We start from the raw sequence: 13,758 nt of genomic DNA, 5'->3' as shown, positions 1-13,758 counted from the left end.
AGACGACTTCAGTTTTCAACCCTAACCTTGCTGTACTGTAAACTGAACCCTGCTGTGTTTGCAGACTTCCTGATTTACTGCTTTGCCTTTTAACTATTTTCAGGCAAATGGGAGTTGGGGGCAGGGTAAAGAGTCCAGGGATCAAGTGAGTACAAACAAGCCATCTCAACTACCATCAAGGGAAGCGACTTTCTGCTTAGATAAGTCACCAGGTCAAAGGAGCTTTATTCCCACAGTTGATTTAATCTCCTTTTTTTTTCCCAAACTAGGTGTACAATTTTTTTTTGACTGGGACATCATGCAAGAAATATTTGGTATCCTTTTTCACTTCCTTTTAAAAACAACAGCAATAATGTTAAAGAATCCCTGGGGACCCTCCTTTCTAACAATATATTGGTGTGTCTGAGGGCTCCGCATCACATTTCACACACAGGGCGCTGTTCAGACCAGGGTGAAAGATATATCTAAATGCTTGTTGAATGAACAAATGACCAGCTCTGTCTCCTGCTTCAACAGACGTTGTTTGCACGCAAAAGTTAAGTTTTAAACAATAATAAAGTTATAGACAGTTGACCCAAACTGCTTCCTATTAACCTTAATTTGTTACTTTTAGGTTCACATTTTTTGGCTCTTGTGTCTGGCTAACCCTGTCAACTCCCACCCATAGCTTTATAGTCAATCGAATTTGGGAATCTTTCTCAGCCCTTTGTTGGGTTGAATCCTGGGATTCAAGGTCCAGAGAATCTTCCTTCTGTCTCCACCCTGAGGCACCCCCCCCAAGGGAGGACTACAATTCCACTGCCCCATTCTCTGAGGGGAGAGAGATTTGGCCATCATATTCCATCTATTTAGTGAGAAGAACTAGAGTAAACTAGTATTTGCTTGGGCTCCTTCTCAGCTATAGAGATTGTTTAACATAACGTAATTGTATCTTTTCTGTTTAGCAACATTGTATGGCCGCAATGCAAAAACCTTTTAAACTGTAATAACGTCCAGGAAATTTATGTTTCTATTGAAGTGATGACATTACCTCACTACTGACTACAACATCATTACTCGGGGAATCTGGAAGCTACTCCAGATTGAACCATGAACCACTGTACTTGGAAATTTTATTTTCTTTAGCAAACACAAAGCATTTCTACCATACCCTCCAATAATAGGAGAAATTCTTTTTTCTCTATTATTAATCTATTATTAATAATAAAATCATATATCCTCTTATTCTTTTATCATTGATGCTATTTAATGGTATTATTAATTTTTCAGTTTTCTATAACTTATTTTTTTTTGAGAAGTACAAGATGGAGTCAGTAGCCAGTCAACACAGTGAGTGGTTATGAGCACAGACCCTGCAGTGAAGTTCATGGGACCCTCATCCCAGCTCTGTATGTAATTCATTACCTGAGTACCTTGGCTAAGTTACGTAACTCTGTGTCTCAGTTACTACATTTTGAAATAGAATCAATAACAGTACCTACCTCTTGCATTGTTTTGAAAGTTAAATGAATACTTATGAAGCACATAAAACAGTGCTTGTTTCATGGTGTGTCTGGTATGTATTTTATCAGACACAATTTTGATATTAGTTTTAAAATGAAATTACTGTTATTTTTTACTATGATGTATTATCACTACACTAATAGTTGTTTTTATATTACATATTATAAATATAGGGGTGTGTATATATATATATATATATATATATATATATATACACATATACATATATAACATAACTATATTTTAATCAGCCACAATAAGTTCAGCGGTTTTATATAGGTAAGTCATTTGTGTTTCATAAAACACTGAGTTTAATTAGCTAAAGCTAATTACTCTAAATATTTAATTCTTTTTAACATTTAATATTTATTGTAACTTTTCCATTACCATTTAGAACCCTTACACCCCTCTTCCTCCAGCAATCACCACACTGTTGCCCACGTCCATGAGTCCTTTTTCCTTTTCACTCACTCCCTCCACCCCCTAACTGCCACCCCCCAACTGGCTGTCATCTGCTTCAAATCTATGTCTGTCTCTGTTTTGCTTGATGTTCAGTCTGCTCATTAGATTCCACATATGAATGAAATCATGTGGTATTTCTCTTTCTCTGACTGGCTTAGTTCACTTATCATCATGTTCTCCAGGTCCATCCATGCTGTTGCAAAGTATAAAACTCTCTTCTTTTTATGGCAGAGTAGTATTCCATTGTGTAAATGTCCCATGGTTGTTTTATCCATTAATCTACTGATGGACACTTGGGCTGTTTGCATATGTTTGTGATTGTAAATAATGTTGCAATGAACGTAGGGGTGATTATGTTCTTTTGAATCAGTAATCATTGAATTCTAGCGTCAGAGAATTGGAGCTAATGTCCAATTTCCCTCTCATTGTGGGATACTGAAGGCTTCAGAGGTTATATGACTAGTGCCGGCCAATAGGCCCTGAGCAGACACGATGTGTGTCAGTCACTTACTTCCAGGCCAAACATGAAAGAGTGGCTGTGGGATCTCCATGGTACTCTTCTCTTGCTTTGCCAACCAATGATGCCGTGGATATAGATGGTTGCAGCTACAATAATGGGCCTAGCCTGTGTCCTCGAGTGACTATGTGGAGTAGAGACCCTCCACCTCCACCTATCCCCAGATGGTCTGTGATGAACAGGAGTATCTGTGACAGATGACCTTTTGTCGGGATAAACCACAGAAATTCAGGGGCATGTCTGTTCATGTAGCACACGTGTTCTCAAAGCGTGTTCCTTGGACCAAGAACATTAGTTTCAGCAAGGAACTTACTCAAAACACAAGTTCTGAGGCCCTACCCTGGAATACAGAGTCAGAATCTCTGAGGGTCAGGACCATATATAGATTTATATATGAAAAATCCCTCCAAGATATTCTTATGCAAGCTCAAGTTTAATACTGCTGCAGTAACACAATCTAGGCTATCCTGTCTGATACTTGGTGAATAATCAGCTGTTGTAGCTGCAGTATAGGATATGTGAAAAGGAGTAATGGAAGAGAAGACTGAATTAAGGTTTAGGCCACATCAAGCATGATGTACGTACACTTATTTCTCAATAAGAGATGGTTATCTTCCTCTGTTCTTCAGCTTCTTGCTACTTCTTCATTAGACTCGAGCAAAAACCCCCTAATTTTCTTTGCTGTGTTGTTTTTCTCCACTCTAGTCCCCCCTACATTAAGTTTGCAGCAACCTTTCCGAAGTTCAGTTCTGATGACATCATTAGTTTTTAACAGTTTGTTGTGGTGTATGTAATTCCCATCCAGGAACTTCTGCCATTTAGTGGAACTGATCAGAGTAGCTCACTGTGCCTAATCTGCTTGCACAAAAAATGTGATTTATGCTGAACTGCTTTCCTTTTGGGAGTTTTGTATATGCCAGGCAGCGTCTGGGTGATTGGAGTCCAATAAAAACTAGTCTCTAATGAGCTTCTCTGCTAGACAACTTCCACATGTGCTATGTGAACATGTGGCTGGAGGATTTATGCATCCCATGTGATGCCTCTGGAAAGGGACTCTTGGAAACTTGCACCTGGTTTCCTCTGTACCTCGCCTCCTTCACCTTCTGTCTTTGCTGACTTTACTTTGTCACTTTTCATTGCAATAAATCATAGGCCGGACTACAACTATATGCTGAGTCCTCTGAGTTGTCCCAGTGAACTACAAAACAGAGGGCAGATTTGAGGATCTCCAACATAACCTCTAACTGTTAGTTTCCACTAATTGCAAACTGATTGCTGTACTGTTTTGGACAATGCCCTTGGGAATAAATTGTTCCACTGTTTCATCCAATTAACGTCCGGCCCCTTAGTAGGGAGGGTAGGGTATTGTCAGCCCTTGAGGCTGCTGCACCCCATCAGGGATCCTCTTAGCTAACTCCTTCTCAGTTTCTGTTTAACTTTCAGCTGGTTTACCATTTTGCTTATTGATACTAGTATCATGGAGCTACCAGTTTTCTCCCAACTGCTTGTCATTAAAGTTGCCAATGTTTGTGACAACACCTTCAGGCATGAACTTACCTACAGTCTGTTCCAAGTTAAGTCTGTTTCCTTAGGGCCCTCTGATCTTATGGCTGCCATACATGCTCTTTGTCCAGTCCCTTCCCCTTCTTTCCACCATAGTCCTCCTCCCCCATCTCCTCTGGACACTGTCAGTCTCTTTCATGTTCCCATGCCTGTGGTTCTACTTTGTTCATTAGTTTATTTCGTTCATTAGATTCCCCTTATAAGTGAGATCATATGATATTTGTCTTTCTCTGACTGGCTTATTTCACTTAGCATAATATTCCCCAGTTCCATCCATATTTTAAAATTTGATTTTATATATAATTTGACTCCATATGGTATCACCATAACCAGGAAAGAACAAGTCTGTTGTTCCTTGAACATATTTCATGCTGTTCACACTGTCAAAACTTTCATTTCTTCTTATATCATAACACATAATCATAGTCTTCATTTCTTCACAATAAATACTCCTTTTTGTATCCTTTGCTAATTTTTCAGCTCACAGTTGCCTCTCCCTATAAAAATGTGTTAGAATTGAAAGACACCAATCACTTTCTCTTTTTCTAAGTTTGTACAAGTATCAATAGAAGCTATTATTTACCATAGTTAGCGTAACACCTGACACATAGTAGGTACCGTAGAAATATTTCTTGTTCCATGAACAGATGGCTGAATGAGAACAAATCAAAGCAGAAAGAGTAGCAAATAAGGGCTTGACCATATTTATGGAACTTTCTCACACATGCATTCCATTCACTTGTCCCAGCTAAAATGGTAGTCAAGGTTGTCATTATTACTCCCATGAGGAAATTGGGGCTTTGAAGTTTAAGATTACTACCTAGGATCATATGGATGCTGAGTAGCCATTGCAGATCTGAGTTCAAAGCCTGTGCTCTTTTAAGAGCCAAACTCTTTCTATATTGAAAGGGATCAGAAAAAGAAAATGCTTTCGACCACTGAGGTCTGCTCATTTTTCCATCAGAAAGGAATAAGGGTAACTTTAAATTAAGGATAAAATAGATAAAGAAAGCCTTTAAAAAAATTTTGCTTAGCTATCTAAAACATATACGTAAAGCTTTGGAAATGAATGTTGGTTGTATAATAGATGAGAACAAAGTAGGTCTATTCTTCACAGAAATGCTCTGTGCTAACCTAACCCCAAGGCCATTTTATCACAGTGACTATGTTGTTTTGAAAAATAACTCATTCCACTGGAGATGAAAGATAAGTGGCTGTAGAATGTGGAGCAAAAAGGGGAACCTTTGTTGTATGTATGAACAAGGGTAAGGTTGGGTGAGCATAGATGAAGAAAAGGATTTTGGAAGGAATTAATTTCTGGGTGCTGGTGCATACTATTTAGAAATGATATTTCACTCTCCTCTTTCTTTACTTTTCTTTTTTAATGGAATCACATAGTCACTCACTGAGAACTACCATACCCCCCAAAACATCCTGTTAGTCAACGCTCAGATTTTGTTCACAACCACACATAGCAGTGTGTTTGATCTCTCCACTTAGGGAGTTACCAGCCTAGGAAACTTTCTTATAGGTGTTGGTTAAGAGATTGAAACATGTCTCTTTATGTGGGCTTCTGGAATGGCAGAACAATATCATAACATTGTACCCTGTACCTTGAACCCTGAACCTTGAGTATCACTTTTCCCATCTTTAAAATGGGTATCGTATCGCTATTTATATTTTGCCCTAAAGATTAAAAAAATGTGAGCATTTCTAGCAAGATGCTTGGCATGATAGATGCTCACAAAGGTTCTGTAGCCTGCCCTGCCTTCCTGTCATGGCTGCACCCAACATTCGGTCCCAGGTCCTCTGATTGGTTTTACCAAACTAGACAACAATATATAAACAAGAAAGCTGATGATGCAATACTTTAAGAGGGCTTGAATTTCCCCTCATCCACTTCTTTTAATCGTGCCATTATACTGGTGGTAGGAGTAGCTGAGTAGTGAAGCAAACTGTGGAAAAGGTGTATTTACAAGAGATTATAAAAATAATAGATGATTTATCCTGTGTGCTGTCCAGGTGAAAAAATATTTTCATGTACATAATCTCACTGGATTCTCCCCAGCATGATGATGTAGGTATGCTTATTCATTTTAAAATGGAAGAGAACCAAGTTCTGAGAGGATTGATGATACACTAAAAGCATTAGAATAAAAAGATCCATGTGGGTGACCAAGTTTTCCATGGAGAGGGAAAAAATGGTCATCTCATAATCCCTTGTAGAAAGAAACTATGCAATAGATAGGAATGAGGTGTTATAGGTGTTTTTATACTTGGAATTGCTGAACAAAATTTATCTGGAGACTGTACTTGCAATTAGGTAACTGTGCTTGCAATTAGATACCTCTTTTAAAAAATTTTTCATCCTCCTTTTCTTATTGATCTTTAGAATTTCTGATGAATACACATCAGCTTCCATAGCAAAAACATATGTACTTTCACTTATCACATATTCATGTATACAAAAAAGCACTTATTGAATAACAATAGGAATTTGGGGTGGTATGAATGAATTGCATTTTATTGACTGATTCCTTACTTTTAGTTCACTTCTAATGAATGAAGTGAAGCATCCAATGAATGGGTTGAAATGCTTTATTTTATCAACATATTTTAATTCTCTTTCTTTAATGTTAAGTCTCTCTGAAGCTTCTGACTTCTTGAAGCATTGTTTTTTAAATTCTCTATTATTTGATGAAGATTGTTTACAGTTACAACAAGAAGTGGGTGACCGTAAGTATTTATTATATTCAATTTTATAAACATGGAAAGATTTCATAACAAAATATTAAAGAACCAAAACAAAAAATGTTCAAGATAAAAAATCTTGAAAGTAACTTAGGCAAATCTTAGTTTTGGAGAAATAAAATGAAATAACATGAATATTTTAGGTTTATGGTTTTCTATGTTAATGATTGAATTATTTGGAAAAATTATTTTCTTTACATGGCACACTATTATTACTATTATCATTTTTTGATTACATAAAAATATAATTTTAGAATGCATAGATAGAAACAAGAAAATTTAACATGAGTTTAGTAGTGAGTGTTTCTCCTCCCTGGAAATATGTATTAAATTGCATTCCAGGTTCACCATAGAGAAAATTAAATCTTGGTTTATTTTTAGTCTGATTTTTGTTAAAAGATTAGAACCCCCTTAAAAAAAAAATTATTGTCTCTGATAACACTGCCCAGAACACTTGCTGAAGATAAACACAATGGAATCAACACAGTAATATGATATTTCCTCATGGAATACCAAGCTTATCTCTCATGGGACACAAAACCCATAATCAACTGTCAGGGGTGGGAAGGTCTTTCTTACACACTAGATTGATCAGATAATCCATATCATGTTTGGACATATTTTATGTATTACAACTCATATTCCTTTGCTTTTATGGCAATTGATGGCTCTGTAAACTGCTGAAACACTAGGGGAAGAAACACATTGGCAAAATGCTTAGGTTTCCATTTCTTCATAAGATAGAAAAAGCAAGATACTCAATGACTAGCTGTGATGATGTGACAGGAGATTATTTAACTATTCTTGACATGCTCCCATGTAGCCAGGAAGCGATCTTAATTTGTTAAAGGCCTGCATTGATTTAAAAACAAACAAAATTAAAAGAATTATTTTTCTTATTTTAATAAAATAATAGTTTTCAGCATAACAGCATGCAGCACTTTTTGGTACAATCACAAAAATGAAGCTTTGCAATTTTGAGTAGCCATATAGATTTTAGTTTTTAGTCATTATGCCTCAATGATACAAAATTGGATTTTTAAAAATCTTAAGTTTTATTTTTAATAATTTACTTATTTATTTTTAGAGAGAGGGCAAAGGAGAAAGAGAGGGAGAGAAGCATAACTGTGCGGTTGCCTCTCACTTGCGCCCCCAACTGGGGACCTGACGTGCAACCGAGTCATGTGCCCTGACTGGGAATTGAACCAGCGTCACTTGTCTTGCAGGCTGATGCTCAATTCACTGAGCCACAGAAGCCAGGGGAGAATCTTAAGTTTTAAAAATCTATTTCTTCATAATAAAACTTTCTTAAATATTTGCAGCTTTTTAGTCACATTCTTTAGTTTTATTAATTGGCTAATAACTTTTATTATGATAGATTAGGGGTTGGTAAACTATGTCCTATGAGCTGAATCTAGTCCAATGTTGCATTTGTACATGTTGTGAGCTAATAGTGATATTTACATTTTAAATGTTTGAAACAACTTTAAAGAATATTTCATAATACATGAAAACTGTCTGAAATTCAAGTATTAGTGTTCATCAGTAAAGTTTTATTGGGACACAGCATGCCCATTTGTACTGTAATAACATACCTTAACAGCTGGGACAGAGACCATATGGACCACAAAGTGAAAATATTTATTAACTGACCATTGACAGAAAAAGCTTGCTGGCCTCTGAGATAGTTACATCTAAATTACAGATGGCTACTAAAACACACACACACACACACACACACACTGGATGTGTATCCTGTGAAAATGTTTTCATTCCTAACACTTTGATTCATGGGGACTATCATTTATATTTTGAATATTCTTTTCAGGTTTTAACATTCTTAGGAAAATAGGCTTCTATCTTAAACATCAATATTAGGACAGTTTAAAAACTAAAGACAGCATATTATGTAAAAATAAATCACATGGATTAAATGTACTTAAATCCTGTGGTCACAAATACATTAAAGTAATATTGAAGCATCTTTATTCTTGTTCTTTATTTCCCACCATTGGACTAAAACATTGATATAGTTGTTATTAGGACATTTGTTGTCTACATGGTTGATACTATTATTCAGAGTGGTATATTGGATCATTACTGAAAAATGATAGACTCTAGAGTTAATTTAATTTTAGCAATTTGTATTATCTCAACTGGAAATTCAATTATATGTTACTTAACAGTCTTATGCCCAATTGACATCTTATCTCTATGATACGACATAGCTAACATTTTACACACTGATCTGTATTTTCCAGAGGAGAAAAGAGCTCAACTGAAAATAGCTTTCAAACTGTGAGACTTCTGGGGAGGGGACAGCTTCAGCTTATGGAAGAGATACATACAAGGAAGAAGCCAGAGAGCTCAGGCTCCTTCACCTTTGCTCCTTTTGGCTAGAGAAGCTTTATTTTTGTTTTCTGATATTGCAGGTCTTATATGAGGATTTTTTTAAATGGTTCTACTGTTGCTAAGTGCAATGCTTTTATACTGTGTCAACAAAACCTAATTAGAAATACAATTTCTAGAAAACTCTTCTTTGTATGATTCCAGATTAGGGTTGGCCACAGGAAGTTTGCATTAGATTTGGTAGACACCTGGAGAAGTATCATGCTCTGAAGTTCATTCAGTGTGGGGAGGGGCCAGCTCACACATGTCACTAATCTGCCATATTGCCTTGTTTGCCTGAGATAGCAAGTGCTCTGCAGGTCCTCCAGCTTCTCCATATCCTGAGCAAGTCACGTGCAACTCCACTATGATGAAGGGAGCAAGCTTCTTCTGTAGGCCACCATCTAGGTTGGAGGTGATGAGGAGCAGAGGCAAATACAAGTTGGATTTCTGTTGTCCTTGAGGATTTCAGTTTGTCCACACTATCCCTGTTTCATGTTCAGGATTTCTTTCCAGGTGTTGATTCTGTTGACATACAGTAACTTTAGACCCTCTGCCTGACACAGATGCAACCTTCCACAGACATCTTCAGAGCTCACACCTTCGTATATCGTATAATACCAAAAATACGTCCCTTATTTCAAATCATTTAAAGAGGCTCTGCCTATCTAGTGATTCCAGGTCCACTACAAGTGTTTGAAAGCTACTCATCATTCATACACATTGTTTCTTCAAATGAGGAAACTGAATCCAGACAAAACAGCCAGTAGTAGTCATTCACCCTCCACACAGAAGTAGTAGTAGTAAACAGTTACATAGTGCTTACTCTGTAAATACTTTAACATGTGATGTCACCTAATCTGCATTATAACCCTATGAGTTAAGTGTCACTATTTTTCTCATTTTGAAGGCAAGAAAGACTGAAGCAGAGAGAATTGTGAATTGAAGGTTTGAGGTTATAGTTACTTACATGGTGAAGTTAGAATTTGAATCAAAGCAGTTTGACTCAACTTCAGCCCTAAACCATAGTTTATCTTTGATGGTAGAGATTGGTAGAGACACAATGCACTCCCCCCCCGCCCCCAGCTCTCTATTCTCCCAGGCAATTGCTTGAACAATTCACAAATATTGATTGAGTACCCACTATGGAGTCTCTTCTTGGCCAGTAGGACAAATACTGAGCTAGAATATATTTTCCTTCACGTGCATTTGTGAAATGAGAATTGTGCTCCTGTTTGAGTCTACATTTGTAGCTGTCTCCCCAACTCTGTTTCTCTCTAGGTAACTATATTTCATTGCATTCAAAATATAAATATATTAAAGGGGGTTTGAGGAAAAGCATAGGCATTTAGACTAAATGTATGGAATAACAAGGAATAATAAAAATGTTGTAGTTTCCCAAGTATTTAAAATAGCATTTGTATTTTTACAAGTGGTAACACATGCCATGAAAATAACAAAACATATAATTTGGGGAGAAAATTATACAGGTACATTTCTTGATTCACAAATGAATACATAGGTTCATTATGTACTGAGGTTGATCATATAGTATCATAAAGAAGCCACAATAGTAAAAACTCTTTAGACACTTATACCTTTTGGAGAATCCTGGTAGGGCTCCCTCTGAAGATTCTTGATAACATGTGCACTTGACTATAAATTAGAGTCACTATTACCTCTGGCCCTGGTGTGGAACTCAGTTATCCAAGTATTGTCTTTCCAGAAAACTCAAGATCCTGTAACAAGTTCCAACTTTAAGTGGTCCCCTAAAAATGTGCCCTTCTTTGCTTGTAAAGCAGATGCACTTGGTGGCAAAACAAACCTGTGGTGCCTGTTGTTAGTCAGCCTGCCATGCAGAAAATAGCTTTTCGCTGGCTGGTGCTGTCAGTAAAATGTCACTGTGCCATACGTTAATTAGCAGGCTTGTAAGAGATGTGGCAAGAGACCAATGAAGCAAGAAGAAGAAAAGAGGGGGGAGGGTAAAAAAAAAAAGAAGAAGAAGAAAAGAGGTTCAGAAGAGGTAAGAAAGCAGTAGCATTAAGATTCCACCTACAGTTGATTACAATTAGAAATGGCAATAGGAGGGGTGAGGGGCAAACATTGACTCGGAGGGAGAATCACAGATAGGAACTGCACGGGAGGAGATCTAACACTTCTGATTGGTTATCTTTTAAAGGACATGGATCATCAAGGCATAACTCTGTGTGTTGTTGGATGAAAGTACCTCCTTTCCTTGGCTTTCTGTTTCCGTTTGTGTAGCATCCCATCTTCTCTTTGCTCTCCGACTCCCTTCTCCTTGCCAGGTTTAGTGACTTATTTGTAGAATTTTCATGGATTGATTATCTGTTACACCTTTCTTTCTTCCTTTCCTCTCCTGCTGTTGGGAGGATGTGTTCAGGTTGACTCGCAGCAGCAGTGGGATGGATTTAAAAGAGAGAGTTCTGGCTACAAGTAGAGGGGAAACCTGTCTAAGTCTCAGGTTCACCAGTAGGAAGTCCACTATTGCATCAACCATCAGATCAGGCTGTCCTGGAATTTGGATGGAAGTATCCTCTGTTCTCTCACTGACAGACCAAGAGATTCCTGGGAGTAGTGGGGAGGATGCATGGGAGATGTGGCTGTATCTAAGAAATTGCCTCCCAGCCTATGATACAACCACATTCATACCTAAGGGATCCCATCAGCACTGGAGTTTGCTAGTGGCATTATCATGTTATGTTACAACGAGAGCAGCAGTACACTGAATGTTACTTACAATGCTCATGACAAGAAAGAAGCCACATAGAGAAACTTGGAGAGCTCTCTTCTAGGTTTCAGAAAAACATGCTCATTCTTCTTTGGATTCATTTCTTCCTGTCTCTTACCATTTACAGTGATGAGAATATGAAGACTGAGTTTGGACCTGAAACACAGATGCTAACAAGTCTGCTTAGGAGAATCTTAGGCAAGAGTGTCAAAAGGACACCATATGTCTCTTAGAGTAGTCAGCCTAGTTCGTTTCATAGAAGACCAAAGAGAGACTTGGAGCTAAGTCCTATCAAGTGAAAAAGAGTGTTTTTTTGCCCAGAGTATCAAGTGAGCATCCCTCCCGGTGTCAGGGTTAGCAAAGGCACATGGTTAAGGATGCGGCATTTCTCAGTTAGGCCTATGTTTCCTTCTTTGTCTCAGAGATGGTTCTGATAAAATTGCTTCCTTATTCCCATAAATAAATCAGCAGAAGCTCTAGGTCAGTGTTTCTAAGGAAATAGACTCTGGCCAAAAGTGTGTTACTATTTTGAATTCTGCTAAACCTTTCTTTTTTTGTATGACATGTGACAATCTCAACTCACAAAGTATCACCAGCTAGGCTAACACTGCCACTTCTCTCTTTAGAACCCTTTTTTTTTAGGCCTCGTGTATATACTTGCAGAAAGGCCCCCAGTCCTTATCATTTGTTTATTCAGACCGCTGCCTTGAAGAAGTTCTGCAAAATGTTGGCCTGGGCCAGTAACTCCCAGACATGGCAGTCGCCTGTTTGTGTGCTTCAGTGGCTCTCTGTGGCCTGAACGCTCTGCTCGTTTTGACTGTTCTTTGCTGGGTGTGCTGTATTGAGGCAGGTGAAGGCTACTTTCTCCTCCTTGAGAAGAGAAGGGTTTCTCACTTCATTATCAGGGTCAGTGTTGAAAACTCGATCCTCCATTGCATGGCACTGTGCAGAGGTGTTTGAGCAACAACATGGCAGTCAGGTCAGGGGCGCTGCAGTTAAGCGACTTCACACCCTCTCTCATGTGGGATTTGGGATTTGGGGCCTTGGTCATCTGTATTTCACTCCTGTGGCTTGTTGAACGCATTAGAAACCACAAGATAAGCCACAACCTGGTTCGCAGCACATTTATGAGCATGGTAACATTGGTTGTGCTGTGGATGCCATACTCCACACTCTGCGGTATTTTCTTAAATGTGCTCTAAAGAGCATGCGTTTTGAGACTTTTGGATAATAGTTCAATGAGAAAAGTGTTTTGATACTTGTAAATACTACATACACAGTGGGGCAAAAGTAGGTTTACAGTTGAGAGTATGCAAAACACGGTTTATTCTTGTATAATTATTTATCAATTATTGTATTATTTTCCATATGAACAACTGTAAACCTACTTTGCCCCACCCTGTATTACAGTTACCTCATGGAAAATTACAGCTATACTATCAGATTAAAAGCAAGTCGTTCTACCATAAATATGCCTATTTAAAATATTTAATCTAGTATTTCTGGAATTTATTTGAACACAGGCTTTTTGTTGTTGTTCCCATCAAATCCTTTTTTCATTTGGAATAAAAATATTCATAATATTGAATGAAAAGCAAAGTGCAGAACCCCATTATTGATTTTGCTCACGTTAAGAAAGAGAATGGACATCTTTTTCATCTGTAAGTGTAAGGACAGGAAGAGTCTCTGAGGCACTATGATACAGATTCATTCCCCATGTTTAATATTAAAATTAAGAAAGGACAGTTCTCAAAAGACCTCAAAGACTCACAGACTACTTGAGTGAAAAAGATATGATTAAACTCATCATCTAGTGACATGTCAA

Source organism: Furipterus horrens, unplaced genomic scaffold, assembly GCF_987537825.1.
Source record: "Furipterus horrens unplaced genomic scaffold, mFurHor1.1.pri manual_scaffold_7, whole genome shotgun sequence".
NCBI classification, from domain to species: Eukaryota; Metazoa; Chordata; class Mammalia; order Chiroptera; family Furipteridae; genus Furipterus; species Furipterus horrens.
This window is presented reverse-complemented; position numbering follows the sequence as displayed.